General features: G+C 45.2%; 1 pseudogene; it reads left to right on the forward strand.

Annotated features, from left to right (window-relative positions):
* Window positions 1-14,314, forward strand: part of LOC109481283 — an 87,948-nt pseudogene that overhangs the window by 60,041 nt on the left and 13,593 nt on the right.

The following is a 14,314-nucleotide window of genomic DNA, read 5'->3' on the forward strand; positions in this document are numbered from 1 at the left end:
GGTAGCCCACCATTTGCCTCTATACTGTGGGTTGACGTTATGTAGGTTCAAGTGGTGGAAGTCCTCCCTTACATTGTCAAACAATTTCTTCTTTGGTCAACCATAAGGATGTTGGGCTTTCCACACCCAGAAGAAAATACTATGTCACCTGTTAATTTAGTATGATCCAAAGTGAACTGTGCCTACTTTGTATCTTTGTAACAGAATAACAAACAAACAAACATGCTCTGTCTCCCCCAGGCCATCGCAGACCAGATCACCACCATCACGCCCGCCCACCTGTCCTACATCGACCTTGACTCCGACGCCCGCGACCTTCGGTACGAGGTCACGCGGACGTTCTCCACGGAGTTCGGAATGCTGGAGCACGCCGACCGACCTTACGTGCCGCTGCAGAGCTTCACGCAGGCTGAGCTGGAGGCAGGCAAGGTCATCTACAGGCCGGCGCCCAGCAGCTACGGGCCGGGGTCATCCAGCCTCATGTTCCAAGGTCAGTCAAGGGTATGTCACTAAGGGGTCATTGGTCAGGGCTATTCTGGGTCTAAGGTCATCTACCGACCTGCACCCAGCAGCTACGGGCTGGGGTCATCCAGCCTCATGTTCCAAGGGTATGTCACTAAGGGGTTTCTAGTCCAGATGTATGGAATTTAACTCCGGATTCGTGAATTAAAAGTAAATTAATTGGAACCAAGCAAAGGTCTTACCTTTAGTAACACCTGAAGGGATGATAATATTTTTACTATGACTGTTGTTATTCACCATTTCCAGGTGCGAGGCCTGCCCAGAGGGACAAGTCCTTCCAGTTCGCATTCACAGGTAAAAACACATTTCACAAAATCAACTTATTGAAAATACATGTATAAAAACATTAATTGTGAATTTCATGAAAGAGTACTCAGTTGTAGTTCTGTTCATTATGTTCTGTTGACTGTCGTTGTTGTTGATCCAGTTTCTGACGGGGTGAACACCCTCCCAGCTCAGCCCTTCATCATCAGGGTCGTTTCCGACGGCAACGCCCCGCCCAGGTTCAGCAGCCCAAACAGCATCATCAAGGTCACTCAGGTAAGGTCACACATTCATGTACTAAATGTGTCTGTCCTTCTTTTTTAATTAGGTTTGAAAAACTTGTATCTTTTGCGTAAGTTTAGACTAGACTGAAAAAAAGTAGGTGGAATTTAGCTTATATTGGTAAAGGTTAGACATCCAGGTAATATGATTTGCCAAAAAACAGTTACCCAAGCAACTGGATATGATTTTGGAAACGGTTAGACGTTTCAGGTAGCATCCGCTACCTTTCGTCAGTGACACTGGAGAGTTGTCAGAAAGGCAGGTTTATAAGTACGAACTATAATTGATCAATCAATAGTTTTCTGCTTTTCTGACAACTCTCCAATGTAACTCGACGAAAGGCAGTGGATGCTACCTGAAATGCCTGACAGTTTCCAAAATCATATAACGAGTAATTGCTTTTTAGCTATAGCATATGGACTTCAGCTTTTTTCTGCTCTCTGTTCCTAAAATCAGGGAGGAACCGTGCCTGTGGGGATGGAGCAGCTGGCTGTAACCGACCCCGACACGCCGCTGTCCGACCTTCGCTTCACCCTCAAACAGGCACCCATGATGGGCAAGGTCATCCAGAAGGACACGACCTGGCAGGAGGTCCTCAGGGAAGGTCAGTAGAGCTTTTGACCAGTCACTCTGGTCTTCCTCAGTAGACTGACCCAGTGAGGCTTGTCATGGGGTTTCTTTGAAGTGTGACGTCAACACTGGGTCAAAGGTATCTGGTAGACGATGTCGGCCCCTGTCGCGGTTCAGTGAAGGGTGATGGGCCCTGATGTAAATAGCCTTTTTCACCCCTCTCAGGAAATAGTCTTGTTCAGTGTCCAAAATCATTACAGTGCCAATTGACTCCATGTGGCTGTGTTGTGACACCTCTGAACTGGCTGACCTTGGCCGTGTATGTTCTTGGAACCTGGCCTTCACAGAAAAACATATTTCTCCCTGCCCCTCCAGGCTACATCTTCAGCCTGCAGGACATCGACAGGAACATGTTTTTCTACCTGCACGACGGAAAAATATCCCGTCATGTTAGCTATGGGTTAAGGGTTAAAGTTTAGGGTAGAGGTTATGGGGTAAAGGGTATGGGTCAGGTCCCCTAAACCTTTTCCCTGTCTCTCCAGGCTACATCTTCAGTCTGCAGGACATTGACAGGAACATGTTTTTCTACTTGCACGACGGCTTCAAGGGCGGCTCCGACCAGTTCCAGGTCTCCGTTAGCGACGGCTCGTCGGTCGTCACGGCAACCATCTCCGTCTCCGTCATGCAGGTAGGAACTGTTACTAGGTAACCATGTGTGAATGGTGTGTGTGGTACCTCTGATTGGGTGAATGAAAAAATGTAACTACAGACTCAAATCTCTGTGTTAACCAAAAAAGTAACTTCCCTATAAATTTTCCTGTATCAGTTTCGATTGCATTTCCGTGCACTATTTCTGAGGACGATGCAGAAACATCATCATCTCTTCCTGTTTGCAGGTGGCGCAGACAGGTCCTGTGAAAGGTCCCTCTGCGACCTTGACCCTGAGTGTTCCGGAGCTGGGCAGTTCGACCCTGAGTCGGGACAGCCTGTTCTACAGCAGTGACAGCAGCGCCCCCATCAGCTACAGGCTGGAGTCGGAACTGCAGCAGGGCAGGCTGGAGAGGCGGCAGGCGGACGGCACCTACCAGGCGCTGGGTAGGGGGGCAACCTTCACTCAGGAACAGGTCAACAGCTTCAGTATCAGGTGGGTCAAAGGGCAGCCAGGTGGGTCAAAGGACAGCCAGGTGGGTCAAAGGGCATGATGAACTGGAGTTCATGGGTCAAAGGTGATGGTGGGCAGCTTTATAATCCAGTAATGGTTGATTACACCACGAGAAAACGACCCCTGGCCCTGGACTGAAGGTCATGTTGAGTTTTCAGTAAAGGTCCTTTTATACATCTTGTATACTTGCCTCGCATTTTGTATTTTATACATTATGTATTATGTAATGTTTTGTGTGAAAAGTTTTGAATTGCGCTTACGAATTATTGTTATCTAATGGAAAGCAGTGTCTGTAAAAATCCAATGTATTTTCATGTGACATTGTTCAATGTACATACATGAATAAAACTGACCTGACCTCTGACCTGTCCCAGGTACACATCACTGGGTGAGGTCGGGGGCCAGCCCGTGTCAGAGGTCGTGTTCTTCAGCGTGGAGGACGGAGAAGGTCACAGCTTGCCCAATCAGCTGCTCAGCATCACCGTTTCCCCCGGGAACAACCAACCGCCAGTCGTCAGCGTCGGGAAGGGACTCGAGGTCAAGAATACATTTTACACATTCAACACATATGTACTAAGCAGTACATTACTACAACAGTACAGGAACACCACATGTTACATGTACAAACGATATTTGCTTACCAGTACAACTGTACACTTTTATCTGTGAATTTATAGTTTCATCAGGTTGATATTGAAGAGTAAAGAGACTCTTTTTATACAACCAATCGTACACTGTTGTACACCTTCATGTTTCCTCTTTGGAGCTCATTGAACCTTTTAATTTGATGTCTTCCAGTGGATGCAAGAATCTGTATGGCAGGAAATGGGACTCCAGTATTGACTTGACAATATGATACTCATCACTAACATGATGTAAATATTAAGTGTTATCTTGGGTAAAATGTAATCATATTAAAATGGGATACAACAAAGTATTTCATGTCATTTTCATTTATTAATCCATGGTCAGCATGTCACCATACATATACTGTATGTTGGCAGGTTTCAAAGCTCCCTGCACAAAACATACAAATATAAGTATGTTTAAAACAACATGTCTAATTTTTTAAAACTCCATCCCACCTGTTGCCCTGCAGGTGTTTGAAGGTGGGCGCGCCCTGCTGACATCACAGGACATCGTTGCCACGGACGCGGACACGCCCAAATCCGAGCTGATCGTCCGAGTCGACACCCCGCCCAGTTTCGGCTACCTGGAGAACACCAAGCAACGTAGGTTCTAGTCATTCTGTAGAAAATGGACATGTTCACATGTTGAGTTCTGTGGTACTAGAACCTTTATTAGCTTGTTTTGTAGAACACCAAGCAACGTAGGTTCTAGCCGTTCTACAGATTACCAGCCTCTGTTCACATGTTGAGTTCTGTGGTACTAGAACCTTTAGCAGCTTGTTAAAATGTAGAACACCAAGCAACGTAGGTTCTAGGCATTCTGTAGGAAACCAACCACTGTTCACATGTTGAGCTCTGTAGTACTAGAACCTTTAGCAGCTTGTTTTGAAGAACGCCAGGCAACATAGGTTCTAGGCATTCTACAGAATACCAACTGATATACACATGTTGAGTTCTGTAGAACATTTAGCAGCTTATTCTGTAGGACACATAATTGTCTAAGGTTACTGGTCATTCTTTAGGCCTGTAAGAAGGACCCTTAGTTCACAAGTCAATTTGTAGAATGCAGATGTGTGGATTTTACTAAACACCAGGCAATGGGCATTTCCTTGCAGATGGAAAATGATTGCGGCTCTGTACATTTATGTACATGTATGTGTTCCCTCATCACTTGAAGGTAGAAAGTTATGTGATGTTCTGTCTGTAATACAAAGTTCTCAGCCGAAAGTTCTGTAATGTTGTCAGCTGAAGGCTCGCAGACCACCGCTGCCGGCCTGCCCATCTCCCAGTTCAGCGTACAGGACCTGCTGGACGGAGCGATCCACTACGTACAGAACCTGCACCAGAACCTGTTCTGTAATATTCTGTAATACCAAGTAATGTTGTTCTGTACTGTTCTATGTTTAGCTGAAGGCTCCCAGACGACGTCGGCCGGCCTGCACATCTCCCAGTTCAGTGTACAGGACCTGCTGGACGGAGCGATCCACTACGTGCAGAACCTACACCAGAATCTGTTCTGTACTGTTCTGTCTGTTGTACTAAGTTCTGTACTGTTCTATGATACAGCTGAAGGCTCCCAGACGACTGCAGCCGGCCTGCCCATCTCCCAGTTCAGCGTACAGGACCTGCTGGACGGAGCGATCCACTACGTACAGAACCTGCACCAGAACCTGGAGCCTGTCTGGGACGGATTTCTCTTCCACGTCACTGACGGGACCAACCAGTCACCGACATACAGATTCAACATCTCCATACAGGTGGGTACGTCTCCATGATAACCACATCACCATGGTAACCACATCACCACGGTGACCACATCACCACGGTAACCGCATCACCATGGTTACCACATCTCCATGGTAACCACATCACCATGGTAACCACGTCACCGTGGTAACCACGTCACCATGGTAACCACATCTCCATGGTAACCACATCACCATGGTAACCACATCACCATGGTAACATCTCCATACTGGTCAAACATCACCAAATTCCAGCTGATTTGACCATGATATAGCATCACCATGGTAACTACATTTGTTGTGTTCCACCTGACCTATGACATCACCATAGTAACCATGGTTTGTTGTGTTCAGCTGACCAATGACGAGCAGCCCGTGATGCTGATGGAGAGCGTGGTCTGCCCGGAGGGTCATGGCGCCATGGTAACCAACGTGTCGCTGTACGCACACGACATGGACACGCCCGACCAGGAGCTGACCTTCAGGGTCAGGAGGCTGCCTCAGCACGGTGAGCAGGGTCAGGGGTCAAAGGGCAGTGGGTAGGTAGGTGACAAGGGTTAAGGGTGAGGTTACTATTGTTTTAAACCAAAGGAGCTGACCTTCAGGGTCAGGAGGCTGCCCCAACATGGGGAGTAGGGTCAGGGGTCAAGGGTGGTAGTGGGGGAAGGCCAAGTGTCAAAGGTTAGGGGTGTCAGGTTACTGCTTCTTACCAAATGTTCTCTGTCTGACAGGAAACTTGAGAAAGAGGCAGTTTGCGGACCAGGCCATGCAGGAAGGTGCCATTCTGCCCGTGGGGGCCAGCTTCTCTTATCAGGTCAGTACATCCCTGTGGTTGTTTTTTTTTTTCTGGAGGTACCAGTGTTTTCTCCCACCAGGTGTGTACAAGGTTTCTAGATAAATTAATAAGGTTGAACAAGTATTGAGTTGCTTAGCTGGAACTCTGGGGATTGTGCGGGTAACTCATGGTGGGTTTTTCTCACTGACCTTGACCTCTCTCTCTGCCTTTAGGACGTCCTTGACGAGCTGATTTGCTACATCCACGACGGCAGCGAGACCCAATCAGACGAGTTCGCCGTGACCTTGACGGACGGGCAGTTCACAGAGGAGGGGAAGATCAAGGTCACGGTGGGGCTGCTGAACGACGAGGCTCCGAGGGTTACCATCAACCGCGGCCTACAGCTGCCGGCTGGTACGGATGGTGTTTGTTTGCATACTATTATGCATTTAACATCTTTACGTACCTAAACCTACAAAAATATTTGGGTTACCCCCAGATAAAAATTGGGTGCACAGCTCCAAATTTGGGTGCACTAAGGCACAAATGCAACCAGTATTTCCAGCCCTGACACATATCTGTATCCCTAGTAAGATGGTAAATTTTCCATAACTGCCCTTAGGGTTGATGCATTCTAACCTATGCACCCTGACCTTTCACCCTCCAGGCACCTCTGCAGCCATCACCAGGTCCATCCTGAGGGGCACAGACGTGGACTCCGACCAGCACAAGCTGACCTTTGAACTGACCTCTGACCTGACCCTGGGTGACCTGCAGGTGAGGAGGGGCGGACAGTTCCTGAGGGTGTCGGCAGACGGGTTTGTCAACGAGTTCTCACAGGACGACATCGACAACGGTACGTGTCATATCACTATGGCAACAAGGGTAGTGTCATGTTACCATAGGAACAAGGGTATGTGTCATGTCACCATGGCCACAAGGGTAGGTGTCAGGTCACTATCATGATGGTAACAAGGGTATTATTGTCATCACCATGGCAACAAGTGTACATGTCACATTGCAACAAGGGTGCATGGCATATGAGATGAAACATGTAACTTATGTGATGGTTTGAAATGCTATGATTGTTGTTTGAACTCAGATTCAGAGTGTATGCACACAAAAGGGGATAACAAAAGGTAAACCTGCACATAGCAATGGTGTGTTCTTTTTCACAGGTGATGTTCGTTACCAGCACAGTCCAGGGCAGCCCAGCGGCTCCACAGCCTTCAAGTTTGACCTGATCGACACGGAGGGGAACAAGATGATCGACCAGACTTTCCACATTACTGTCACAGGTGAGTTTGGACCCAACTTCCCCTGCGCTTTTACATACAGGTAGTATTTCTAGCCCTGCTGTACCACAATGACACAATCGTTATTGCCATTGATTGATTGACTGGTACTCAATGACAGCCTATGAAAATGGTAATAATGCTAGTTTCTACTCTGTTTTTTATTTGCATACCGTTTGTACCCTGTTTTCGAGAGGGCTGCATGCTTGCACTGTTTTCCATGCTTGCTTTTTACTCTGTTTCTCTTAGACAATTTACGTCCGGTTTTAAATTTTGTACTAGAGGACTGCTTTTATCTGTTCTACAATGTCATGAACATTAAAAGCAATTATAATGGTATACTGCTTGTTTTCTACTCTGTTTCTAGACCATTTTCATACTGTTTGCGTCCTGTTTTTTCAGACAACTACCTGCAACTGTACTACAATTTCATAATCTTTATCTGTCTGCCTTATCCCTTTGCCATTGATTGGCTGGTAGCCAGAAATGAAAACAGTAATATTAGTCCAGGAGGAGAAGCCTGAAAAAACCGTAGACCACCCTGTACATACTTTGGCCAGTACTATAGGGTGATACCTTAATGTTTTCTGATCAGTTTAAGATAGGTCATACTATGGTCTAGGAGGGACATCATGAATGTAGGGCTCTTCATGCAAATTTATGCAAATTATGGTTTCTGAACCATTTTCACACTGTTTTAACACTATTTTCCAGAGGACTACCTGCCTCCCTCTGTAGTAGCCAACAAAGGCCTGGTGCTGAATGAGGGAGACTCCAAGAAAATCACAACCAACCTTCTCTCAGCAACGGACGCAGACAGCGAACCTGCAGACCTGGTGTTTGAGGTTTGTTCTGTTTTATTTATTCATTATTTTGTTCATTTTTTATTAATAGCCACACCAATTTGATTTGTTAGTTCTCTGATTTTTTTCAGAAAAAAGTATTAAGCGACAGGCCAAAAAAAAAAAAAAACAGGCCTTGGCATCGTATTATAGAGCTTTAGATCCAACACAAAAAATTCTCTCACGTAGAGCTTTCGACCAGTCACTTTGGTCTTCCTCAGTAGACTGACCCAGTGAGGCTTGTCATGTGGCGTCTGGGTCAGTCTACTCAGAGGAAGACCAGAGTGACTGGTCGAAAGCTCTAGGTGAAAGAATTTTTTGTGTTGGATCTAAAGTTTTAACTCTAAAAACATTTAAATATTATGTTATTCAAGGTCACATCAGAGCCACGTTGGGGTCACCTTGAGCACACAGCTGTCCCCGGGGCTCCGATCACGACCTTCACACAGAAGGACCTGGCAGCCCATAATATCCTGTACATCCACACCAGTGAGGAGGAGGAACATATGGACAGTTTCACTTTTACTGTGTCAGACGGCAAAAACCAGGTGAGGACAATAGAACACTTGTAACTTTGTAGTTGTTCATTCGAGTTTCTCAAGTTCTTGAACTTTCAATCCCATACACACAGTACAAAACATTCTGGTCCAAGGTAAAGAAAATCTAGTACAAAATCTGATATTCATGGAAAACTGATATTGAAATTAATGATGGTAAGTTTGTACCTATAACCAGTGACTTGCATAGTTGGGAAAATTCAATTTTTGTTCTTCAAGCGAAGAACAAACTAAAAGAAAGATGCTGTATGGCAAAATGCCCTGGTTTGACATTTTGCTCAGTGCAACACACAGTTCTGATTGATGTAACATTAGTGAGAATGATGAAGTTCAGACTTGTAGGTGGATGTATGCAGAACATACTGCGCCTGCACAAAACCCTGATTCTCACAGTTTTCGTTGGATGTTTGGTCAACATTGCATCAGAATTTTGCCTGTTGCAGAGGTTATCTTTTCTGACACAACGTTATATGCGCAAATACGACATTATACAAGATGTTCTGCTGAAGTGCTATGCACTCTACACTACAGGTTTCGCGCAGGCGCAATATGTTCTGCTGACCTACAGAACAGAAGTAAAACTGAAATTTCTGCCCCCCCCCCTCCATGCCCCAGGTGAGCCAGACGTTCTACATCACCATCCTCCCCGTGGATGATGCGGTTCCCATGGTTACCAACCTGGGGCTGCGGGTACAGGAGGGAGTCAGGAAAACCATCACAGAGTTCGAGCTCAAGGCAGAGGATGCTGATACTAAGGTGGGTTTCTTTACATGACATGACATGCATTGTATATATGTTCCTACATACATGACATGTGATGTGCATTATTACAAAGGTGTGTCCCTACATGACATACACGCATGGTAAATGGTACATTCAAGGCTGTCAAAAGTCACATTCAAAGGTACGTTAATGATAGCAAACTTCAAGTTAGATCACAGCCACAGGGTGAATTACATAGTATTACTTTGAACAATTGATTGTAGAGTGTGCTTAGAATCATTCTTTTTTTAACACTTTTCTGATGTTCACAATTTTACTTCACAATCATTAACAAGAAATGACAAACATGTTGCATTTCAAATCAAGCACTTATTACAGGTAGGTATTATAAAAGGTTATTGTTAAAAAGTTCTGAGTGTCCATTAAATAACAGAGTCAAATCACAATATATTGATCATGTAATATTTAATTTCTTGTGGCATATACTTCCTGTAGAATACAGTCTGAAAACTGGTGGCTAAACTTTCCCTCTATCCTACAGGAACAGCAGGTGATGTTCACGGTAACCCGACCCCCCTACCACGGCAAGGTCGAGATGACCTCTAACGAGGTGACCTACCGGCGTGTGTCAAAGTTCAGCATGACAGACGTGTACGAGAACCGGATCAGCTACGCGCACGACGGAACAAACACCCAGGAGGATAGCTTTGAGTTCGCCGTGTCCGATGGGACGAATCCGGACTTCACCGTGGAAGTAGATGGAAGAGTCATCGCGACAACAGCACCACAGGTGTTTTTTTTTTGTTTGTTTTTTAAAGAATAAGATAAATAAATAATGCACGATGGCACCAGCACTCAGGAGGATAGATTTTGGTAGACTAGCAATACCAGTGTTTATGTTTCCCCCATCAGACCCTCCTAATGAAAAGGATGTGTCTGGGGTTTTGGTAGTCTGGTAGGTGCATCGTAACCACCCTTTACAGTGTTCTTGTTTCTCCCATCAGACCTTCCAGATCGAGATCCTGAGAAGGAGGTGTATGGGGTTTTGGTAGTCTGGTAGGTGTGTAGTAACCACCATTTACAGTGTTCTTGTTTCCCCCATCAGACCTTCCAGATCGAGATCCTGCCTGTGGATGACGGAACCCCGCGGATTGTGACCAACCTGGGCCTGCAGTACCTGGAGTATGTGGATGGCAAGGTCAGAGCTGTCAATCTATCAGTCAGTCAGTGGCAGTGGCAAGTGGCAGGACAGTGTTGGAGGGGCTGGTCACCATACATATGCATGTGGTCAGAATACAAACATACACGTGTTTGAGTAAGAAGAAACAGAGGTTAGACATCCAGGTAATAAGATATGCCAAAAAAAATTATAGTGTCACTGACAAAAGGTAGTGGATGCTACCTGAAACATCTGACCATTTCCAAAATCATATCCAGTTGCTTGGCAAAGAGAGCAGTAGTTTGTTAGGCTACATCGTCTCCAGGTAAACATTGTGTATTTTATTTGCAAATGTTACCTTAGTTTCTAGTTTCTAATAAAAATTGTTATTTTCAGGCCATGAACATCATCACGAAGAGGGACCTGAAAACCACCGACCCCGACACCAAGGACAGCCAGCTGGTGTACACAGTCACCTCACCCCCCAAATATGGGCGTCTGGAGACTGTGGCACAACCAGGCACTTCTGTGTCCACCTTCACACAGGGTGAGTTACGTAAAAAGACTAAAAAGAACAATTTTTGCTTCTGCTATCAATGAAAGTGGTGGTAGTTACATGTTTAAAGGTAAAACTTTTGTTGCAATACAAAAGGGAAATGTTCTCACCTTGAGCTTTCTACTAGTCACTCTGGTCTTCTTCAGTAGACTGACCCAGTGAGATTTTAACTTATGATAGTTAACTTATAATTGAAACGTAACAATGATAATATTGATGACCAAAAGGCAAGGACAAATATGTGGGGATCGTGCGTTAAGTTCATGATGAATGTGGGGATGGTGCGTTAAGTTCATGATGAATCCTTGCCTTTTACAGAGGAGGTAAATGTGGGGATTGTGCGTTAAGTTCATGATGAAACACTTGCCTTTTACAGAGGAGGTAAATGTGGGGATTGTGCGTTACGTTCTGGACGACTCCGTGACGGGGAAAACCAGCGACCGTTTTATGTTCGACGTGGCGGACAGCAAACCCAACGTCGTCAGGGGCAACGTGTTCCGTATCCGGTGGTCGCTGGTCAGCTTCGAGCACGCGGCGTACAACGTCAGCGAAACGGGAGGGACTGTCAGCGTCACGGTCAAGAGGACGGGAAACCTCAACCAGGTAGGAACTGTTTTTCCTTATTCATTTTAATTTATGAATTTTGTTTATTGTTTGCAGCAGGCTTAATGATAATATAGTCAAAAATGCCCAAGAAGACCACAAAGAGGACCGAGGTAGATTCGTCTTGGATAGGTTGCTTATAATGTTAGCACCTATGGACAAACAAAACCAAACTTTAGCTTTTGGGCTTCCAGGCCTGGAAATACTGTTTCTCTGTTGTCTGCAAAGTTTTCAGATATTTCAACTTGCTCTGGATCAAATACCCAAGCCAAGTACTTGTTCCAATAAGAGATCCCATTGTTGTGTGTTGATGTTGAAGTTCCAATTGCATTTGCCATCTGTTTTGCAGTATGCGATCGTGCTGTGTAGAACAGAACCAGGAACGGCCACATCCTCAGACAAGTCTGGAGCCAAGCCGGGGCAGCTGGACTTCGTGCAGTACGCAGGGCAGGTATGGAAGGCTTCTGGAGTTATTAAAACCATTAAGGCTGTCTAGCAATTGTGTACTGTAGATTTGTAGTTTGGAACACCATAACATCATGTCATGTACATGAAAATCATTTGAGTTTGTGGTGTATTGTCGTTTGCAGTTGAATATGTACTTGGTGGCAATTCAATGTCGGCACCTTTTCATTGATGAGATGTGTTTACAGGATAGAAGTGACTATGAAAACAAGGAAATTAAAATCACTGCAATTACTTACAGTACAGTTTGGTATCATTGGTATGTTTGTACTGTGAGCATCCCCAGGACATTTGTGCAGTTGGTACAAGTGTGTTTGCGGTGTGATCTCACCAATATGTTTACAAGTTGGTATCATCAGAGACTTTTTTTTGTAGTTGTTCAAAGTCAAAGTTGGTCTCACCTGTACGTTCCCCTGTTGGTCTCCAGGTGCAGTTTGATGAGCGAGAAGACACGAAGTTCTGCACGATCGTGATAAACGACGATAGCGTGTACGAAGGCGTGGAGAGCTTCGGCGTCGAACTAAGCATGCCCGCGTACGCTCTGCTCGGGAAAACCGTCCAGGCCACCGTTAATATCAACGACACCGAGGACGGTAGGTCATAGGTCATCACTTGTTTCCATATCCATGTATAGTGTTGGTGTCAAACGGCCCAGTGGTAAGGCTAGCAGGCATAAGATCCTGGTTAGTCGGCTAGATGTTGCCTGTCCTTGGGAAAGGCAATCTGCACAACTTACCTGACTTTTGTACATATACATTAAAGTGTTACAACATTGATTTGTTTTTATTCCACTCATGCATCCAACCTGGACTACTGGTGTAAGTAACTCCAAGATCTTACTTAACAGTCTGACAATTTATTCAAAGGCATTGTTACAATACATATGCTTGGCTGATTTTCTAATGTCAACAGCATAAGTCTGACGCTGCCATTAGAATTTAGATACTATATATAGGTATATGAAGATGCACTGCATAGTTAGACATCTTTAGACATCTTTTGCCTTCCACTTAATAAAAAAAATGTTGTTGTGTTTTCCTGACAGAGCCCACCGTGGAGTTTGTTCAGAAGATGTACCACGTGAACGAGAGTGCCGGCTACCTGTTCGCTAACATCAAAAGGACAGGTATGCTTCAACGTCATGTCTTTTTTCTGTTCAATACTGAAGACTTGTGGCACAATTGGTCACTGTCCTTGGTGCTGAATACGTTTCTGATGGAAGTTACACAGTGTTAGAAATATCCATCCTCATTTTCTGTTCAATACTGAAGACTTGTCTCATAGCTGGTTGCTGTCCTTGGTGCTGAACATATTTCTGATGAAGCTGTCACCATTGTGAGGCTGCAGTATGTTTATTTCAGGATTACTAACATTGTCTCATTTTCTGTTTCCTCTTTTTTAAACTGAAGACTTGTCTCTTATTTTGAAAATTTAAGTACCAGTTTGGCAACATAACTCAACAAGCCATGGATGGATTGTCGTGAAATTTAGTATGTGTTGAGGTCTTGACCTAACGAAGAGATGGTCAGATTGTGGACCTCTTGGCGGCTTTCCTTGGCACTGCAGATGAACTCCCTTTGATTTTGTTATTTGATATTTTGTGTTATAGCTTTACATGTTCTCCCCATGTCTCTCAGGTGACCCGAGCGGCACAGTGTCAGCTGTCTGCTACACGACCCCGAGGTCAGCCCAGGGCAGCAGTCTGAACCGGCTGGAGTCAGGGTCAGACTTCCGAACCCGCGGCATGACAGACCAGTTCAGGGTCATCTTCCCCCCAGGGGTCACCACCTCAACCTGCGATGTCAAGGTCAGGGAACACAGTTAGTTATTGAACGGCCTTTGTCTGCCCCCCTCCCCACAGTATGCTGTGGTTTTGTAATTTTCTTTGCCCCCCCCTCCCCACAGCTGATAGATGACAGTGAGTTTGACCTGCGATGTCAGGGTCAGGTTCCATAGTTTGTTATTGGTTGACCTATGCCTGCCCCCCCTCCCCACAATATGCTGTAGTGACTGTACTGTGTGTTGTTTTACTGTACTTTAGATGTAGATGTGTAATTTAAGCATATCTGTCCCCCACCCACAGCTCATAGATGACAGTGAGTTTGTCTAGCACGTTGGCAGAACGTACTGCACCTGCGCAAAACCCTGATAATGTTTTGTGCATA

Source organism: Branchiostoma belcheri, unplaced genomic scaffold (assembly GCF_001625305.1).
Source record: "Branchiostoma belcheri isolate BF01 breed outbred unplaced genomic scaffold, Haploidv18h27 scaffold55, whole genome shotgun sequence".
NCBI lineage: Eukaryota > Metazoa > Chordata > Leptocardii > Amphioxiformes > Branchiostomatidae > Branchiostoma > Branchiostoma belcheri.